Source organism: Oryctolagus cuniculus, chromosome 1, assembly GCF_964237555.1.
Source record: "Oryctolagus cuniculus chromosome 1, mOryCun1.1, whole genome shotgun sequence".
Classification (NCBI taxonomy): Eukaryota; Metazoa; Chordata; class Mammalia; order Lagomorpha; family Leporidae; genus Oryctolagus; species Oryctolagus cuniculus.
This window is the reverse complement of record NC_091432.1, coordinates 174,421,738-174,440,318: the sequence shown is the minus strand read 5'-3', so window position 1 is coordinate 174,440,318 and position 18,581 is coordinate 174,421,738.

Here is an 18,581-nt window from a genome sequence, read left to right as displayed (position 1 = left end):
TGGGTGTTTGCCATTCTATGAGTCTGCTGTGTGCCCTGCTTCCCCCGCAGGATCATTCTCTCCCTTTTGATTCTATCCTTCATTATTTGCTTACACTGGTCTTATTTGTGTAATCTCTTCGACACTTACCCTATCTTTTTGATCGGTTGTGTATTTATACTTATCATTTTACCAAATGTGCTGGCATTGGTACCTGCCTCCTCAGTAAGGTTGAGTTGAAATCCCCTGGCACATTTCTAGTTCCACCATTGGAGGTAGGTCTGAGTGAGTATGTGCCGTCCTATATATCTCCTCCCTCTCTTATTCCCACTCCTATGTTTCACAGAGATCAATTTTCTGTTAATTTTTAAACGCTTAAGAATGGTTGTGCATTGATTGCAGAGTTCAACCAGTGGTCTTGTGTAGAGCAAACAGAGCAACAAAAACAGCAACAAAAAAATACGAAAGGAACAAAATAGTAAGTTGTTCCTCAACAGTCTAGACAAGGGCTGCTCATGTCATTGTTTCTCATAGTGTCCATTTCACTTCAATGGGTATCATTTTAGGTGCTCGTTTAGTTGCCATCGATCAGGGAGAACATGTGATATTTGTCCCTTTTGGACTGGCTTATTTCACTCAGCATGATGTTTTCCAGCTTCCTCCATTTTGTTGTAAATGCCCAGATTTATTGTTTTTTACTGCTGTATAGTGTTCCATAGAGTACACATCCCATAGTTTCTTTATCCAGTCATCCGTTGATGGACATTTAGGTTGATTCCATCTCTTAGCTATTGTGAATTGAGCTGCAACAAATATTGAGGTGCGAATGGCTTTTTTCACCCCTTTAATTCCATTTGGGTTTATTCCAAGGAGTAGGATGGCTGGGTCCTGTGGTAGTGCTATATTCAGGTTTCTGAGGATTCTCCAGACTGTCTGCCATAGTGGCTTTACCAGTTTGCGTTCCCACCAACAGTGGATTAGTGTCCCTTTTTCTCCACATCCTCGCCAGCATCTTTGTTGGTTGATTTCTGTATGTAAGCCAATGTAATTGGAGTGAGGTGGAATCTCATTGTGGTTTTGATCTGCATTTCCCTGATGGCTAGGGATCCTGAGCATTTTTTCGTGTGCCTGTTGGCCATTTGGATTTCCTCTTTTGAAAAATGTCTGTTAAGGTCCTTGGCCCATTTTTTTATTGGGTTGTTTGTTTTGATTCTGTGGTGTTTTTTGATCATTGTGTAGATTCTAGTTGTTAATCCTTTATCTGTTGTGTGGTTTGCGAATAACTTCTCCCATTCTGTTGGTTGCCTCTTCGCTTTCCTGACTGTTTCCTTTGCTCTTAAGAAACTCTTCAATTTGAGGTAATCCCATTTGTTTATTTTATCTTTGATTACCTGTGCCTGTGGGGTCTTCTCCAGGAATTCTTCGCCTATTCTGATATCTTGAAGGATTTCCCCTATGCTCTCAATTAGTTTCATGGTGTCGTGTTGCATCTCTAGTTCTTTGATCCATGTTGGGTGGATTTTTGTATAAGGTGTAAGTTAGGGGTCTTGCTTCATATTGCGACATGTGGACATCCAGTTTTCCCAGCACCATTTGTTGAAGAGGCTGTCCTTGTTCCAGGGGTTGGTTTTAGGTCCTTTGTCGAATATGAGTTGGTTATAGATGTTTGGATTGATCTCCGGTGTTTCTATTCTTTTCGAATTGGTCTATCCATCTGTTTTTGTACCAGTACAAGGCTGTTTTGATTATAACTGCCCTGTAGTATGCCTTGATGTCTGGAATTGTGATCCTCCAGCCTTGTTTTTATTGTAAAGGATTGCTTTAGCTATTCTTGGTCTCCTGTTTCTCCATATGGATTTCAGCATCGTTTTTTCTGGGTCTTTGAAGAATGACTTTGGTATTTTGATTGGTATTGCATTGAACTTGTAAATTGCTTTTGGGAGAATGGACATTTTGATGATATTGATTCTTCCAATCCATGAGCATGGCAGGTTTTTCCATTTTTTTGTGTCATCTTCTATTTCTTTCTTTAGTGTTTTGTAATTTTCATCATAGAGGTCTTTGACCTCCTTGGTTAAATTTATTTCAAGGTACTTTATTGTTTTTGTGGCTATCGTGAATGGGATTGATCTTAGTAGTTCTTCCTCGGCCCTGGCATTGTCTGTGTATACAAAGGCTGTTGATTTCTGAGCATTGACTTTGTATCCTGCGACTTTACCAAACTCTTCTATGAGTTCCAGCAGTCTCTTATAGGAGTTTATCGGGTCCCCTATATATAGTATCATGTCATCTGCAAATAGGGATAGTTTAACTTCCTCCTTTCCCTTTTGTATCTCTTTAATTTCTTTTTCTTGCCTGATGGCTCTGGCTAACACTTCTAGTACTATATTGAATAGCAATGGTGAGAGTGGGCATCCTTGTCTGGTGCCAGTTTTCAATGGAAATGCCTCCAACTTTTCCCCTTTCAATATGATGCTGGCCATTGTTTTATCATAGACTGTCTTAATTGTGTTGATGAATGTTTCTTCTAACCCCAATTTGCTTAGGGTTTTTATCATGAAAGGGTGTTGTATTTTGTCAAATGCTTTCTCTGCATCTGTTGAGATAACCATATGATTTTTGTTTCTCAATTTATTAATGCGATGTATTACATTGATTGACTTTCGAATATTGAACCATCCCTGCATACCAGGGATAAATCCCACTTGGTCCTGGTGAATGACTTTTCTGATGTGTAGTTGGATTCGGTTTGCCAGAATTTTGTTGAGTATTTTTGCATCTATGTTCATCAAGGAGATAGGTCTGTAGTTTTCTTTCTCTGTTGTGTCTTTTCTGGGCTTAGGAATTAAGGTGATATTGGCTTCGTAGAAAGAATTTGGAAGGATTCCCCCTCTTTCAATCATTTTGAATAATTTGAGAAGACCTGGGGTTAGTTGGTCTCTAAATGTCTGGTAAAATTCTGCAGTGAAGCCATCCAGTCCTGGGCTCTTCTTTTTCGGTAGTGTGTTTATTACTGATTCAATTTCTTCCATGGTTATGGGTCTGTTTAGATTTTCTATATCTTCATGGCTCAGTTTAGGAAGGTTGTATTTGTCCAGGAATCTATCCATTTCTTCCAGGTTCCCCAATTTGTTAGCATACATCTCTTTGTAGTGTTTTTTGATGTTTCTTTTTATTTCTATTGTGTCTGTTGTTACATTTCCATTACTATCTTTGATTTTACAGATTTGGGTCTTCTCTCTCCTTTTTTTGGTTAGTTGGGCCAATGGTGTGTCAATTTTGTTTATTTTTTCAAAGAACCAGCTCCTGGTTTTGTTGATCTTTTGTATTGTTTTTTTGTTTGTTTGTTTCAATTCTGTTTATTTCTTCTCTGATCTTTAGTATTTCTTTCCTCCTTTTGGATTTGGGCTTGATTTGCTGCTGTTTTTCTAAATCCTTGAGGTGCATGGAGAGTTCATTTGTTTGGTTCCTTTCCAGCTTCTTGATGTAGGCACTAATTGCTATAAACTTTCCTCTTAGCACTGCTTTTACTGTGCCCCACAGATTTTGTTAGGTTGTGTTATCCTTTTCATTTGTTTCTAGAAATCTTTTGATTTCTCTTTTAATTTCTTTGATTACCCACTGTTCATTTAGGATCATGTTGTCCATTCTCCATATGTTTGGAGAATTATATAGTGCCCTTCATTATATAGTGCCCTTCTCTGTCTCTTTTAATAGTTTTTATGTTAAAGTCTATTTTGTCTGATATTAGGATGGCCACACCAGCTCTTTTTTGATTTCCGTTAGCTTGGAGTATCTTTTTCCATCCTTTTACTTTCAGTCTGCGTGCATCTTTGCTGATGAGGTGTGTCTCCTGAAGGCAGCATATAGATGGATTCTCTTTTTTGATCCAATCAGCTAGTCTATGTCTCTTTGTATTGGAATTAAGACCATTCACATTCAGTGTGATTACTGTTAAGTACTGTCTTTTCCCATTCATGTTTCCTGAAATGAGCTGTTTATGTATTTTGAACTTTGTTTGTGGGTTACTCTACATTTGCTTTTTTTTTGTAATGAAGTTCTTGTTTTTTTATTTCTGTGTGCAGCACGTCTTTGAGCAAGTGTTGTAGGGTTGGACGCGTGGATACAAATTCTTTCAGTTTCTGTTTGTCGTGGAAGATCTTTATTTCCCCTTCATTCATAAATGATAGCTTTGCAGGGTATAGTATTCTAGGTTGGCATTGTTTGTCTTTTAAAACTTGAAATATATCATGCCATTGTCTCCTTGCCTGTAGTGTTTGCGATGAGAAGTCTGAGGTGAGTCTGATTGACTTACCCTTGAATGTAATTTGTCATTTTTCTCTGGCACATTTTAGGATTTGTTCTTTGTGTGTCACTGAGCTGAGTGTTGCCACAATGTGTCGTGGTGAATTTCTCTTCTGGTCTACTCTGTTTGGAGTCCTGGCTATCTGTTATATTTGTGTGTTGTTATCCAGCTGCCTTTGTTTGAAGTTTTCTGATATTATTTCATTGAAGACACCTTCCAATCCATTCTCTCTTTCCACCCCCTCAGGGACTCTTGTTATCCAAACATCACACTGTTTGATTGAATATTATAGGTCTCTGACCGTATTTTTTTAATTTCTTCTTCCTGCGTTTGAACTGACTGTATTATTTCTGGAAGTTTGTCTTCAAATTCTGATATTCGGTCTTCTATTTCATCTGTTCGATTTCTGAGGGATTCCATGGTGTTTTTTATATGGTCAATTAAGTTTTTCAGTTCTAGTATTTCATTCTGGCTTCTCTTTAGGATCTCTAATCCTTGGGCTTGTTTTTCATTCAGCTCTTGACACTGTTTCTCATTATTTCTAAGTATTATGATTATTAATTTTCTGAATTCTTTCTCTGGCATGGCTTCAGCTTCTTCTTCAGCCTCTGTTATGGTTGGTTTAGCCTGCTCATTGGCAAGTTTATATGTTCTTCTATATTCTTATTGTGGATTTTTTTTTTGGCATTCCGTCTGGGTGGTTTTTCAGGTTGATTTCCCTCTACTATAGGCTGCTGTGAGTCTGTACCAATATCCAGTGTAAGCAGGCTGCTCTACACAGCCCGAACGTAAACAGACAGGATGGCTGCTCTCTGCCTGCTGCAGCTCTGATTTCAAATTTTTTTCTCTTTTATTTTCTTCTTGTAACTTGAGTAGATCGGCGTCAGGGCTTTGAGCTGCTCTCCCTCGATGCCTGCCCCTGTGCAAGAAGTGTCCTGTCACTCTGCTCCACCTTTGGGCTCCGCCTCTGAAGGTTAGTGTACACACAAAGACAGTTCTCCTTTAAGCCCAAATATAAACAGACAAAATGGCTGCTTCCCGCCCGCTGCAGCTCCGAGGAGGCACCAAGAGATACTGGCTTACTCAGTCTCTCAATAGTACCCCTGAATCGTGCACTCTTTCTGCAGGCACCACTCACCTGTTCCGTTTTCTATTTCGTCCCCCACTCAGTTGTGTGTGTCTCAGTGTCCGTCCCAGGGTGGGTTGGGGGAGGGGCGGTGGCAGCTGTTGTCGCGGTGCTGGGCAAGCGCCCCGTCTCACCTCGGCTTCCAGTGTTGGTGCATACACACTCCTGCTGGTGTTCTGTGCCTCAGGCGTCCACATCCTCCTTGCAGGTCCACCCTGTCTCCCCAGTTTCAGGAAGAGCTTCTCGTTCCACAAAACTACAAATTCTCACTCCTCTTTGAACCTTCCCTTCCCAGACCTTCGGTGTGCTCCCTCCCTATTCTGCCATCTTCCCCAGAATCAAGGTGCATTATTTTTATAATTAATTTTTCACAGTGTAATATCATGAAGGGATGCTGATTTTATCAAATACCTTTTATACATTAACTGAGATGATCATATGATTTATGCTCCATTCTGTTGACATGGTATATCAAATCTATTGATTCCCATATAATGAACAATTCTTGTATTCCTGGAGTGAATCCTTTTAATGTGATGTAAGATTCCATTTGTGGTATCTTGAAAAAAAAAGATTTATTTACTTATTTGAGAGGCACAGTTACAGTCAGAGAGAGGGAGAGACAGAGGGAGAGGTCTTCTATCTGCTGGTTCTCTCTCCAAATGGCCTCAATGCTTAATCTGAAGCCCAGGAGCCAGGAGCATCTTCCAGGTCTCCCATGTGGGAGCAGAGGCATAAACAATTGAAAGATCTTCCACTGCTTTCCCAGGCCATAAGCAGAGAGCTGGATTGAAAAAGGAGTAGCTGCAACATGAACAGTGCCCATAAGGGATGCTGGCACTGCAGGCCAGAGGCTTAACCTACCAAGCCCAGCACAGGCCCTGCAGTATCTTGTGGAAGATGTTTACATCTACATTTATATTAGCCTACATCTTTCTTTGTTATTGTTGTTGTGTCTGATTTTGGTTTCAGGGTAATCAGGGTAATGCTGGCTCTGTAGAATGAGTTTGGAAGGATTTCTTCCTTTTCTTCTTTTTAAAATATTTGGAGAAGTACTGTTACTAATTTTTCATTAAATATTTAACAGAATTTAGTGGACAAACTGTCTCATCCTTTACTTTCCTTGAAGGAAGACTGTTTGTTACTTATCCATTTTTTTTACTTGTTATCTGTCTGTTCAGGTATTCTATTTCTTTATGATGAAATCTTCGTAAGGTGTATATATCTATAAATTTGTTCATTTTTATTAGGTTATCAAATTTCTTACTATATTTTGTGAATCATTGATCATAGGTATTAAATGATCCTATGCATTTCAATGATAATTATAGTCTTCCTTTTCATTTCTGATTTGTGTATTTGATTCTTTTCTGTTTTTTTTAATGTCATTTACCTAAGTTTTACAATATACATATGAATAGTGAATAGATTCTGATTGTTGACCAAAGGATAGTCTAGTTCTCTAGTACAAGATAGCTTACTTGATAATTAGGCATGGGGAGAAACTTGTATGCAACTATCAATAGTTGTAATTTAAAGCTACTACAGTATTATATTTTTATAAATACTTATTTATCTATGAGGCTTCTGTTTTGTCTTCATGGGCTTATTTTATTACTATGGAGTGCGAATTTTCTCTTTGTCTTTTATTTTTTTTTAACTTTTATTTAATGAATATACGTTTCCAAAGTACGAATAATGGATTACTATGGCTTCCCCCCCATACCGTCCCTCCCACCCACAACCCTCCCCTTTCCCACTCCCTCTCCCCTTCCATTCACATCAAGATTCATTTTCGATTATCTTAATATACAGAAGATCAGCTTAGTATACATTAAGTAAGGATTTCAACAGTTTGCTCCCACACAGAAACATAAAGTGAAAAATAATAGATGATTTTTTTTAATGATGATGAAATCAGATCAGACCTATTGTCATGTTTAATCCCAGTGAGAGTCAAGTTGGGAGTTGATAGTTTCTTTTCTTTTCTTTTCTTTTCTTTTCTTTTTTTTTTTTTTTTTTTTTTTTACAGAGGATCAGTTTAGTATGCATTAAGTAAAGATTTCAACAGTTTGCACCCCCATAGAAACACAAAGTGAAATATATTATTTGAGTACTCGTTATAGCATTAAATCTCAATGCACAGCACATTAAGGACAGAGATCCTACATGAGGAGTAAGTGCACAGTGACTCCTGTTGTTGACTTTACCAATTGACACTCCTGTCTATGGCATCAGTAATCTCCCTATGCTCCAGTCATGAGTTTCCAAGGCTATGGAAGCCCCTTGAGTTCTCCGACTCTTATCTTGTTTAGACAAGGTCATAGTCAAAGTGGAGGTTCTCTCCTCCCTTCAGAGAAAGGTACCTCCTTCTTTGAAGACCTGTTCTTTCCACTGGGATCTCACTCACAGAGATCTTTTGCCAGAGTGTCTTGGCTTTCCATGCCTGAAATACTCTCATGGGCTTTTCAGCCAGATCCGAATGCCTTTAGGGCTGATTCTGAGGCCAGAGTGCTATTTAGGGCATCTGCCATTCTATGAGTCTGCTGAGTATCTCACTTCCCATGTTGGATCACTCTCCCCTTTATTTATTCTATCGGTTAGTGTTAGCAGGTACTAGACTTGTTTATGTGCTCCCTTTGACTCTTAGTCCTTTCATTATGATCAATTGTGAACTGAAATTGATCACTTGGACTAGTGAGATGGCATTGGTACATGCCACCTTGATGGGATTAAATTGGAGTCCCCTGGTATGTTTCTAACTCTACCATTTGGGGCAAGTCAGCTTGAGCATGTCCCAAATTATATATCTCTTCCCTCTCTTATTCCTACTCTTATGTTTAACAGGGATCACATTTCAGTTAAATTTCAACACTTAAGAATAACTGTGTATTAATTACAGAATTAAATCAGTCATATTAAGTAGAACAGACAAAAAAACTACTAAGAGGGATAATGTATTAAGTTGTTCATTAACAGTCAGGGCTATGCTGATCAAGTCACCGTTTCCCATAGTGTCCCTTTCACTTCAACAAGTTTCCTTTTTGGTGTTCAGTCAGTTGTCACTGATCAGGGAGAACATATGGTATTTGTCCCTTTGGGACTGGCTTATTTCACTCAGCATGATGTGTTCCAGATTCCTCCATCTTGTTGCAAATGACTGGATTTCGTTGTTTCTTACTGCAGTATAGTATTCTAAAGAGTACATATCCCATAATTTCTTTATCCAGTCTACCGTTGATGGGCATTTAGGTTGGTTCCAGGTCTTAGCTATTGTGAATTGTGCTGCAATAAACATTAGGCTGCAGACCACTTTTTTGTTTGCCAATTTAAATTCCTTTGGGTAAATTCCAAGGAGTGGGATGGCTGGGTCGAACGGTAGGGTTATCTTCAGGTTTCTGAGTAATCTCCAGGCTGACTTCCATAGTGGCTTGACCAGTTTGCATTCCCACCAACAGTGGGTTAGTGTCCCTTTTTCCCCACATCCTCACCAGCATCTGTTGTTGGTAGATTTCTGAATGTGAGCCATTCTAACCGGGGTGAGGTGGAACCTCATTGTGGTTTTGATTTGCATTTCTCTGATTGCTAATGACCTTGAACATTTTTTCATGTGCCTGTTGGCCATTTGGATTTCCTCTTTTGAAAAATGTCTATTGAGGTCCTTGGCCCATCTCTTAAGTGGGTTGTTGGTTTTGTTTTTGTGGAGTTTCTTGATCTCTTTGCAGATTCTGGTTATTAACCCTTTATCTGTTGCATAGTTTGCAAATATTTTTTCCCATTCTGACGGTTGTCTCTTCACTCTCCTGACTGTTTCTTTTGCAGTACAGAAACTTCTCAATTTGATGCAATCCCAATAGTTAATTTTGGCTTTGACTGCCTGTGCCTCCCGGGTCTTTTCCAGAAACTCTTTGCCTGTGCCAATATCTTGAAGGGTTTCTCCAATGTTCTCTAGTAACTTGATGGTGTCAGGTCGTAGATTTAGGTCTTTAATCCATGTTGAGTGGATTTTTGTGTAAGGTGTAAGGTAGGGGTCTTGCTTCATGATTCTGCACGTGGAAATCCAATTTTCCCAGCACCATTTATTGAATAGACTGTCCTTGCTCCAGGAATTAGTTTTAGATCCTTGATCAAATATAAGTTGGCTGTAGATGTTTGGGTTGATTTCTGGTATTTCAATTCTGTTCCATTGGTCTATCCTTCTGTTTCTGTACCAGTACCATGCTGTTTTGATTACAACTGCCCTGTAGTATGTCCTGAAATCTGGTATTGTGATGCCTCCGGCTTTGTTTTTGTTGTACAAGATTGCTTTAGCTATTCGAGGTCTCTTGTGCCTCCATATAAATTTCAGCACCAATTTTTCCAGATCTGAGAAGAAGGTCTTCGGTATCTTGATTGGTATTGCATTGAATCTATAAATTGCTTTTGGGAGAATGGACATTTTGATGATATTGATTCTTCCAATCCATGAGCATGGAAGATTTTTCCATTTCTTGGTATCCTCTTCTATTTCTTTCTTTAAGGTTTTGTAATTTTCATCGTAGAGATCTTGAACGTCCTTGGTTAAGTTTATTCCAAGGTATTTGATTGTTTTTGTAGCTATTGTGAATGGGATTGATCTTAGAAATTCTTCCTCAGCCATGGCATTGTCTGTGTATACAAAGGCTGTTGATTTTTGTGCATTGATTTTATACCCTGCTACTTTGCCAAACTCTTCTATGAGTTCCAATAGTCTCTTAGTAGAGTTCTTTGGGTCCCCTAAATAAAGAATCATGTCATCTGCAAAGAGGGATAGTTTGAGTTCTTCCTTCCCAATTTGTATCCCTTTAATTTCTTTTTCTTGCCTAATAGCTCTGGCTAGAACCTCCAGAACTATATTGAATAGCAGTGGTGAGAGTGGACATCCCTGTCTGGTACCAGATCTCAGTGGAAATGCTTCCAACTTTTCCCCATTCAATAGGATGTTGGCTGTGGGTTTTTCATAGATTGCTTTGATTGTATTGAGGAATGTTCCTTCCAAACCCGGTTTGCTTAGAGTTTTCATCATGAACGGGTGTTGTATTTTATCAAATGCTTTCTCGGCATCTATTGAGAGAATCATATGGTTTTTCTTCTGCAGTCTGTTAATGTGGTGTATCACATTGATTGTCTTGCGCACATTAAACCATCCCTGCATACCAGGGATAAATCCCACTTGGTCTGGGTGGATGATCTTTCTGATGTGTTGTTGCATTCTATTGGCGAGAATTTTATTGAGGATTTTTGCATCTATGTTCATCAGGGATATTGGTCTGTAATTCTCTTTCAGTGCTGCATCTTTTCCTGGCTTAGGAATTAAGGTGATGCTGGCTTCATAGAAAGAATTTGGGAGGATTCCCTCTTTTTCAATTGTTCTGAATAGTTTGAGAAGAATTGGAGTCAGTTCTTCTTTAAATGTCTGGTAGAATTCAGCAGTGAATCCATCTGGTCCTGGGCTTTTCTTTGTTGGGAGGGCCTTTATTACTGTTTCAATTTCTGTCTCAGTTATGGGTCTGTTTAGGTTTTCGATGTCTTCCTGGTTCAATTTAGGTAGGTTGCATGTGTCCAGGAATCTATCCATTTCTGATAGGTTTCCCTGTTTGCTGGCATACACTCCTTGTAGTAATTTCTGATGATTCTTTTTATTTCTGTGGTGTCTGTTGTTACATTTCCTTTTTCACCTCTGATTTTATTGATTTGGGTCTTTTCTCTTCTTTTTTTAGTTAGTTGGGCCAATGGGGTGTCAATTTTGTTTATTTTTTCAAAAAAACCGCTCCTCGTTTGGCTGATTTTTTGTAATGTTTTTCTTGATTCAATCCTGTTGATTTCTTCTCTGATTTTAATGATTTCGCTTCTCCTACTAGATTTGGGTCTGGTTTGCTGTAGGTTTTCTAGATCCTTGAGGTGAATTGAAAGCTCATCTATTTGGTGCCTCTCCAATTTCTTGATGTAGGCACCTATTGATATAAACTTTCCTCTTAACACTGCTTTTGCTGCGTCCCATAAGTTTTGGTATGTTGTGCTGTTATCCTCATTTACTTCCAGAAAGTTTTTGATTTCTCTTTTAATTTCTTCTATGACCCATTGTTCATTCAGGAGCATGTTGTTCAATCTCCATGTGTTTGCGTATGCTCTAGGGATTCCTGAGTTGTTCATTTCCAACTTCATTCCTTTATGGTCTGAGAAGCTGCATGGTATGATTCTAATTCTTTTGAATTTGCTGAGACTTGCTTTATGGCCTAATATGTGGTCAATCCTAGAGAAGGTTCCATGTACTGCTGAGAAGAATGTATAATCTTTAGCTGTAGGATTGAAAGTTCTGTATATATCTGTTAGATCCATTTGGGCTATAGTGTCGTTTAAATCTACTGTATCCTTGTTGATCTTCTGTCCTATTGATCTGTCTATTTCTGAGAGTGGAGTATTGAAGTCCCCCAGTACTATTGTATTGGGGTCTAAGTCTCCCTTTAAGTCCGTTAACAAATCTTTTAGATAAACCGGTGCCCTGTAGTTAGGTGCATATACATTGATAATTGTTATATCTTCCTGTTGAATTGATCCCTTAATCATTATGTAGTGTCCCTCTTTGTCTCTCTTAACGGTTTTTGTGGTAAAGTTTATGGTGTCTGATATTAAGATGGCTACGCCCGCTCTTTTTTCATTTCTGTTGGCATGGTATATCTTTTTCCAGCCTTTCACTTTCAGTCTGTATGGATCTTTGTTGGAAAGATGTGTTTCTTGTAAGCAGCAAATAGATGGGTTTTGTTTTTTAACCCAATCAGCCAAACGGTGTCTTTTAACTGGACAGTTCAGGCCATTCACGTTCAATGTGACTAATGATATGTGGTAACTTTGCCCTGCCATTTGCCAAAGATAAGTTCTAATATATGCTTTGAATTCCCTGTGATCTTTTGCTGTGAGCTTTCCTTCCTTGGTTTCCTTCCTTTACCTTCTTTCATATTGATGACCGTGTTTCTTTGTTTCTGTGTGTAACACATCTTCAAGCATCTTTTGCAGGGCTGGACGAGTGGTGACAAATTCTTTCAATTTCTGTTTGTTATGAAAAGTCTTTATTTCACCTTCATTCACAAATGATAGCTTTGCAGGATATAATATTCTGGGCTGGCAGTTGTTCTCTCTTAGTACCTGGGCTATATCTCGCCATTCCCTCCTAGCTTGTAGAGTTTCTGATGAGAAGTCAGCTGTGAGTCTGATTGGAGATCCTCTGAGAGTAATCTGACATTTCTCTCTTGCACATTTTAGGATCTTTTCTTTATGTTTCACTGTGGAGAGTTTAATTACAACGTGCCGTGGTGAGGGTCTCTTTTGGTCGTGTTTTTTAGGGGTTCTGTGAGCTTCCTGTACTAGGATTTCTCTGTCCTTCTCCAAACCTGGGAAATTTTCTGCTAATATCTCACTAAAAAGTCCTTCTAATCCTTTCTCCCTCTCCATGCCTTCAGGAACTCCTAGAACCCGAATGTTGGGTTTTTTAATAGTATCCTGAAGATTCCCGACAATATGTTTTAGATTTCTAATTTCCTCGTCTTTTCTTTGGTCTGACTGTATCCTTTCCTGTTCTCTGTCTTCTAAGTCCGATATTCTCTCTTCTGCTTCTCCCATTCTGTTTGTAAGGCTCTCTATTGTGTTTTTCATTTGATCTATTGAATTCTTCACTTCAGTCACTATCCCAGTTTCCTGTTGTACTAGTTGTTTCGTTTCATTTTGATTCCTCCTTAATATTTCATTTTCACGAGAGAGATTTTCTCTCTTGTCCATTAAGGATTTCTGTAGTTCAAGAATTTGTTTTTGAGAACTTCTTAATGTTCTTATCAATTTTTTGAGGTCTGCTTCTTGCATTTCTTCTATGTCATCATCCTCATAACCTTGAATTGGGGTGTCTTTTTCATTTGAGGGCTTCATGGTGACTTCCTTGTTTTTATTACCTTGGTTTTTGCGTTTGTTATTTGTCATATTGGAGATATTTGGTTTCTTCACTGTGGTGCTTTTTCTTGTTATACTATGACTCTAGATTAAGTGGACTATCTGTTTTTGATGGAGCCTTAGGGCTTGAGATGGGTGTGGCCTGAGAGCTCTGTTTGGTGTGCCAAAGGTGACACTCCCAGGTTAGGTGTGGTAAACCTCTCTCTCTCTCTCTCGCTCTCTCTTTTTTTTTGATTCAAAAGGGAAGTTATTCTGCACAGCTGAACAAAGTTGGAGGTAGTTAGCAGGCAAATGATATACCCACAGGAGCCAGAGATCAGAAGCTCTTTCCCAAGGACCACACAGGGAATCTGTTCTGCCCTTAGAGTGGGCTCAAATTCTCCTTCAGTCTCCCACTGGGTTGCCAAAGTTACGGAATTGTAGCGTCTCTGGAGAGTGCTCACATGAATTCCGTGAGTTCTCTCCCCCACCGTCTCTTTTTTCACAGTCTCAGTTCAGTAGCACCATAAATTTACTAAGTCCTAATCTCCTGTTAATTCGCCCCACCCAGAGTCAGGTTTTACTGCTAGGCTCAGGGCCGGTGCAGACCTGAGGTCGCTCTGCTTATGACGTATGTCCAAGATGGCGCCTGCTCTTTGTCTTGCTCGCCCTTGAGAGGTGAGCGGAGAGAGAGAAACCCGTGTCCGTACCAGTCACCTTTTTTTTTTTCCCTCTCTCTCTCTTCCAGTTAGCTTGGTGAAGTCCCCCCCGCCCCGGGGGTCGTTCCCTCTAGTCTCCTCTCTCCGCTTGCCTGCTGGTGTCTCGGGTTATTGAGGTTCGGCTCACCTCGCGTTCCAGCGCTGGTGTGTTGAGTCTGCCGCTGATGTCCCGAACTGTGGGCTCCCACGCTCTCCACGCAGGTCTGCTCCCCTTCCAGCGCCGATGTGTGGACTCGGAGCCCTGGACGTCCCAAGTCTCCCTGCTGTTGCACTCCCCTTCGAGCACTTGCGCGCAGACCCTGCAGCTTGCGCAGCTCAGTCCCACGGCTCGGCTTCCGCGGCTCAGTCCCGCGGCTCGGTCCTGGGGCTCGGCTTTTGCGCGCGGTGGGCGACCTTGTTCTCCCAGTAGGTCCTCCGATTCACGCCCACTGGATCCAGAAGAGTTTTGTCTGCAATATTTTACTGGTTCTTTTTTCTGAGGCTACCGTAACTCCCCTTTTATTAAACTAAATTTTCCCGGACTATCGGTGCGCGCCCTCACTATTCCGCCATCTTGGCTCCGCCCCCTCTTTGTCTTTTATTTTAAATGCTGTCCAGTTTTAAATTTATTCTTGGGTACTTATAAACAAATACACACACAGAGGTATAGTTAAATCTGGATATCCAAATAACTAAGTGAATGTCAAGTTTAAATTAGCTGTTTGTTGTCTGATTCTTGGAATATTCTGCAAAAGATGTTTCTTTGGCAGGGTTATCAGCATGAAAACACTTAAAATAAATTTGAATAGTATCCAGGGAAAACAATAACTTCCAAGCTTTTGTTCTGCCACCCAGCTACATGTAGCTTGAGGCTATAGAAAGACTAAGAAATAAGCAAGTAAAGGAGAAGCTGCCAGATGGAAAACATCTGTATGAGGGTGATTTCTGGCAGTTCACTAATGTTAGAGAAAAGAATATGTGCATTCTAAAATTGTGCTATGCATAACCATAGTCATTCAAGCAATAGATTGTGAGGTGTAGGGACTGCTTAAAAACATTATACTATTAGTAATTTTCCCAGATATAAATTATTTGTTTTATATGTAAATTAAGGCAATTGCTGAATTTTTCATACAAGTGACAATCTTTATATATATATATTTATAACATATATATGTATATTTACAACACAACTGAAATGCTAGATAAGGAGGTGATACAATCAATCAGGTTGTTTAGGTGAATTTCAAAGTTCTCATGATACTTAATATTCTCAATTTTCCTATTGTGAAGATAAACTCTGAAACAACTCAAAAGATTATGGATTTTGATTTTTTTAAGTCAAGATTTATTTTCAGTTCTATTTGATATCGCTGGGGAGACCTTAGGCAAATCCTTTCTCTGTCTTTTAGAGTTAGAACTTCATCTACAAAATCATAATTTATCATTTTATGGAGAATTCAGCATAATAGATTGCAAGTACTCTGTAATTTGTACTGAGTGATTTTACTACAGAAAACCACACTTTGTAATTCAATTCCATCATAGGAAATGGTTGCTTTTAAGCACTTATAAAACTGTGACAACTTATTTCATGAAAATGTATGTGGCAATACTTTTTAAAATCTACAACTAAAAGCATGATTTAATTTTCTATATCTAAAATATGTTTTCCCTATTCTGTGCTGCCTTGGCATTTCTAATCAACCCTTTCCTTCTACTTATGGTTTTTAAATTATGAATTCAAGGAAGTAACAGGACTGAAGTTGCAGCAGATGGTGCAGCACTAGAATTTTATCTATGTCTGAAATTTTTAGGTTCCTTGGAAGATTAAAAGATATAACTTTTGCTCCAAATTTAGACAGAAAAATCTAAATAAAGAATGATGGAATTGGAGTGATTCTAAGAAGCAATTAAAGCATATTTTACAAATTAAGAGTATTGACAGTTCTCAGGGTTTTTAAGTAAAATTGATTAACTAATGGAAATGTATAAAATAAGAAAATTTATAATTTACTTCATTTATTAAAAACACAGATGCTAATGTGTGAAGCTTTTCCTGAATTATCATATGATGGATACTTTCTAACTAATACCTAGATAGGAGAAACAGGAATGATTCTAGGAAACTGGACTTTGTGACTGTGATTGCATAAAACACTGAAGTGGACTTAAAAGTGATGAGTTTGTATTTAGGAACCAGAAAGGTATTTAATTACTTAATTCATAATTATGGATAGAGAGAGAAACATATAGTATAGTCATTTTCACCCCATCACCAATCTCGAATTATGCACTCTTTTTTTAATTGTATAAAAGTGTTCTTTGCTTTTTAAAAAAATATTTATTTATTTTATTTGAAAAACAGAATTAAAGAGAGAGGGAGGGAGAGAGAAAAAGAGAGAGAGAGAGAGATCTTCCATCTGTTAGGTTCACTCCCCAAATGGCAACGATATTCTGTTCTGGGCCAGGCCAAAACCAGGAGTCACTAATTCTTCTGGATCTCCCATGTGGGTACAAGGACTCCCACACTTGATCCATCTTCTGATGTTTTCCAAGGCATGTCAGGAGAGAGCTGGATCAGAAGCAAAGTGGCTGGGAATGGAACTGGGCCCCATATGGGACACCAGCACTGTAGGCAACAGCTTAATCTGTTAGCCACTCAAATATACGTTTCTGTAACTATGTTTGAAGATTTTTGTCTGAAAATTTAATAATGGATTTTCACTTATAATGATGCTGTCTTTCCCACTGTGGAAAAAAAATTATAAAATATTTAATTATGATTCTTGTAGGTGTGATTCTTTATTAGGGCCAAGAGAAGCTGATGTGGATGTGAAAACTTTTATAGGTCTCATAACCAACCATTTTTCTTCCATGGCATGTTTTGTCAGTCATGTTCTGTCACTCCAGTGGCTCATGTTTCTTCCTCACTCTTCTACATGAATCTAGACAGGTATTGAAAGGATATCACATCACTTTTTTTTTTTTAATGAGATGTTTTTATGGGAAAATCAGGAGCCTCATATGACTCGAAGTACATGCAGTATATTAATATACTTCACTATCATTCCTATGCTCAGCTCAAAACTAGCAGTGAGGAAAAGACAGTATCAAATAAGAGGAAATATATGGGGTTCAAATGCTTTCATATAGAAAGTGGTTCAAGAATCCTTGTATGTCATATGCCAAGGAGAATTCTTCCAGAAGTTCTAGAAAGCCTCCAGGACAGGTTTGGTTCTCCTCTAGCACGTCATCACTCTTCACTAAATGTGGCAGTACTTCAAACTGTTCATGGAAAATGTACCTAAGTGACATGTTTATTTTGATGTAAAACATTCAAAATGCAATCAAAATGTAATCATGTAAGAAGTTATCAAAAGTTCATTAAAATGTGGAAAATGAAAACTTCTATGCTTGATTTTCAATTTTACACCAAAATAAGCTCATCTTCCTATTCCATTTTTCTATAAATTTTTTGAATTGCCCTCATATACAGAGTGGGGAATAGTGACATTTTGTTTAGGATTCTTAACATGCAGTAAAAATAAGTGTTGCAATAAACATCATTAATTATTTCATAATTTATGTTAGAGTTTAATTCTGCACTTCTGGAGACACAAAGGTATGCATAGAGGGAAGCTTGTGGAAAAGCAATTGACAAAACTTAGAAAAAATATAAAGCTTATTATAGAAATTTTTTTCCAATTGACTTTGAATTGTATATTTTACCAAATACTTTTGTTTCTATATCCATTCTGTTTACAGGTAACACAATTTTGTTTGTCACACTTTACTTCTTACCTGAATTTCCTTTCAGCCCATCCTATGTTGAAAACACCGTGACATCCAAAGAAATACATACTTTTCTTCACTTATTTTTTTTTAAATGTGACAATAAAGAAGTAAGATATTGAGTGTCAACTGCTCTCACTGGGGAAATTAAGTGGTTCAAGGTAAAAGAAACTTCCTGTTCTTACACATACACAAACTTTCCAACAATAGCCACAACAAAAGCATCAACTTTGGATAGTGTCAGGAAAGGTAGGTTGATTGCTTAGAGGGTAGGAGTGTAAGATGCATTACAATTCATTATTCAATATTGGGCTAATGTAAGCTATGAAGTTAAAAGATACAAAAATTTAATTTTTCTGGGAAAATTCACACTGATTCGCTTAACAACTATTTTTATTTTTCATGGTACCAAGAAAAATCAGAACTTCTTGAATATGTACACGAACAATATCAAATGAGTTTCAGAACTAGTTTAAAACATTTTTAACTTTTAAATTCTATACCTTGGTCAGGGCTACTAACCTGTTGAAACAATTAAATAATATCAACTGAAATGAGGTGATCTGGGGATGATCTGATATTGTACTCTTTTCAGACACCTCCTGTTTAAATTCACATGTAAGAAATATGGTGGTATTTCAGTATGGCAAGGCTATGAGGAAAAAACCTAGAGTTTTGGTTTATTCAGAAAAAACACATTTTTTAATGCAGGAAAGCCAAGTCATTACTAGACAACATTTAG